The sequence below is a fragment of the Mustela putorius genome, unplaced genomic scaffold (genome assembly GCF_011764305.1).
Source record: "Mustela putorius furo isolate JIRA1106 unplaced genomic scaffold, ASM1176430v1.1 tig00003899_pilon_pilon_pilon, whole genome shotgun sequence".
Lineage (NCBI taxonomy): Eukaryota > Metazoa > Chordata > Mammalia > Carnivora > Mustelidae > Mustela > Mustela putorius.
In genome coordinates, this window is record NW_025422048.1 from 15,736,872 (window position 1) to 15,740,177 (window position 3,306).

At 41.4% G+C, this 3,306-nt stretch overlaps 1 pseudogene; it reads left to right on the forward strand.

Moving 5' to 3' along the window:
- The first annotated feature begins 230 nt into the window (after positions 1 to 230).
- Positions 231 to 821, forward strand: LOC101676709 (annotated as a pseudogene).
- Positions 822 to 3,306: the final 2,485 nt, after the last annotated feature.

Sequence of the window (3,306 nt, forward strand, 5' to 3'; positions counted from 1 at the left end):
CGACCAAGCCACCCAGGCACCCCAATTATGGGAATTTTCAAACACACAGCAAATTCAAAAGAAAAGCCTAACAATCTCTGGTGTACCCACTACCCAGCCTCAGCACGTACCACCATTTTGTCAACCTCATTCCACACCCAGCTGACAGGAACTCTGAAAACCCAGGCACAGTACAGCCCCAGTCCGGCATCTGGCGGCCAGCTCTGTTGAATGAAACAATTTCTACGATGATGGCTGACTGGATCCTCATTTATGCTGTAATGAGACTGACTTTAGACAACATGAACTGTAGCTTCTAAAGGACACATCTCTAGAATGAAAGAGCCAGCACGTGGAGCAAAAAGGCAAAGACCAAGAAGGCAACATACCATGTGTTTGCCATGTTTGACCAGCCACAGATTTAGGAATTCAAGGTCTTCAGCATGACTGATCAGAACAGAGATGGTTTCATCAACAAGGATAATTTGCATGCTATGCTCACTTCTCTAGGGCAGAATCCAACTGACGCACACCTCAATGCCATGATGAAGGATGCCCTAGGGGGCCTGTAAATTTCACCTTGCTCCTCATGATGTTTGGTGAGAAGTTGAATGGCACAGATCCAGAAGACGTCATCTGAAATGCTTTTGCTTGGTTTCGTGAAGAAACAACAGGCATGACTCAGGAACATTATCTGAGAGAGTTGTTGACGACAATGGGAGATCGGTTTCTAGACAAGGAAGTATATGAGCTGTACAGGGACTATTGATAAAAAGGGAGATTTCAATAACATTGAGTTCACATGCATCTTTAAACATGAATCAATGGACAAAGATCACTGAAAGAACTCCAGATAAAAACTTCCAACTGCCATGCCCTACTTCCTTTTCTCTCCTAGATGCTTACCTTCACTCTCACAGAACCTGTTGAATGAGATCAATTTTCACAACTTTGCCTTTTTAAAAAATGTATTTATTGCAGATCTTTCTGCACTTAGCACTGGTATAATAAGACTGGAAACAGGGGTGAGGTTGTAAGTTATATTGAAAAAGATCGCAGGGGTGCCTCAGTTGAGCATCTGACTCTTGCTTTCAACTCAGGTCATGGTCTCAGAGTCATGAGATCGAGCCCCACATTGGGCTCTGTGCTAGATTGGGAGTCTGCTTGAGAGATTCCCCCTTTCCTTCCCCCTCTGCCCCTCCTCCCCTCACCCTGTTTGTGCATGTGTGCACTCGCTCTCTCTCCAAAAAAAAAAAAAGAGAGAGAGAGATTGCAAATAAAAAATCAGCAAATGTGAAAGCCCAGGAAAATATATTCATATTTCTGGTTTTGCTGGATTTTTATATTTTTATATAATGAAAATGATGTATTTTGAAATAAAGATTATTCTGACTCAAATAGAATATAATGACAAGTTAAACAAATGAGTGGTTAGGGCACCTGGGTGGCTCAGTCGGTTAAGCATCTGCCATTGGCTAGAGTCATGATCCTGGGGTCCTGGGATCGAGCCCCTAGTCCGGCTCCTTGCTCCACTGGGAGCCTGCTTCTCCTGCTCCCTCTGCCCTACCTTGTACTTGTGCACACTCCCTGTCAAATAATCAAATTAAATTAAATTAAAATTAGTGAAAGCTGGGGATAGTCTTTTTTCCAGATTTCCAACCTCATATAATTCAAATTTCATGGTAAAATGGATTTTTCACGTATGTGGGACAATGTTCTTCAAAACTTTTAAGTACATTTTCACTGCGTGCATTGAAAACTGGTTGTGCCTTTAGTTTTTTCTATGCTTCTAATAAGTTATATGTTTGAACTACTGAATGATAAATATAAGATGTATCTGAGAAAATATTCAATATTTTATTGATTTAAGATTCTTTTTTAAAAGATTTTATTTATTTGTCAGAAAGAGAGCACAAGCAGGGGGAACAGCAGGCAGAGGGAGAAGCAGACTTCCCTCTGAGCATGGAGCCCTATGTCGGCTCGATCCCAGGACCTGGGATCCTGACATGAGCTGAAAGCAGATGTTTAATCCACTGAGCCACCCAGGCGCCCCTTGATCTAAGATTCTAAGAATCAGCAAAATTCTGAACATTTACTATGCACAAGGTATTATACATACATGATTTTCACTGACTCTCCCCAACAACTTTGTAAGATAGATTTTTATTAGCTCCATATTTTAAATGGGGAACTCATTTGTTTCTTTTTCTTAAAGATTTTTTTTTTAAGTTTTAAGTACAATCTACCCCTCATCATGGGACTCAAACTCAAACCCCAAGAACAAGAGTCCCTGCTCCACCAACTGAGCCAGCCAGGCACACCATTAAACGGGGAGCTAATTTAAATGAGTCCCAAGTAGTTGAATAATTGGTCAGCGTCACTATTAGTAAGTGAGAGTTGGATTTCCAACGGAGGGCACCGAAGTCCAGAGCTTATAGTGCTGGAGCACTGTGCTGTCTCTACAAAAAGCCCCAAATGCCTAGAAGAGGCAAGACATTTCCACTACACTATAACATGATTCTGTAGTTACTATTGAGCTTTAATATAATTGGGATAATTATATGAGTAGAATTTCAGAAAATTCTATCCCAGGTTTTAAAAAAAGCAGAAGACAATAGATTCTAAGCAATGCTATTGTATGTTGAAAGGCAGTGCGAGTATTGTGGTCCGAAAACCATGTCGACAAGGGTGCTATGAGCTCACGTAAAATCCTCAAGGCCAAACAACTTGAGAAATAGATGAGAAAATTTTTGAAAAGGAAAAAAGTGCCTTTAAAATGAAGTCTCCTATTGCTGTTCAATATCTCTTCCCTCTTCTGAAAATGTCTAATTGGTGTTGATTTTTAACTTTCTTTTAAAGACTTCTATTAATTTATTTTAGATAGGGAGAATGTGGTAGAGGGAGCACGAGTTGGGGGGAGCAGTGCAGAGGGAGATGGGGAAGATGGCTTCCGCTGAGCAGGAAGCCCGATGCAGGGCTCGATCCCAGAACCCTGGGATCATGACCTGAGCCAAAGGCAGATGCTTCACCAACTGAGGCACCCAAACGTCCCTTGAGATGGTATTTTATCTGTCTAAAATCAATCCATTTACACATTGTTTAGGACTTGTGCTTTATAGCTTGGGTACCTACACAAATCTCTGCTCACTTACTACCACCTAGTTTTTCTGGACTTCCACTTCCTCATCAGTCCACTCTTGTGGTCTAGGATAGGGCTGCACAGTTCAGAAGAGCTTTCCCATTTATTATCCAAACTCACAGCCTGGAGGTAAGTAGACTTGAACCAAGCTAAAGTTTAGAACTGCAGAAGCACTTAATCACAGTTCC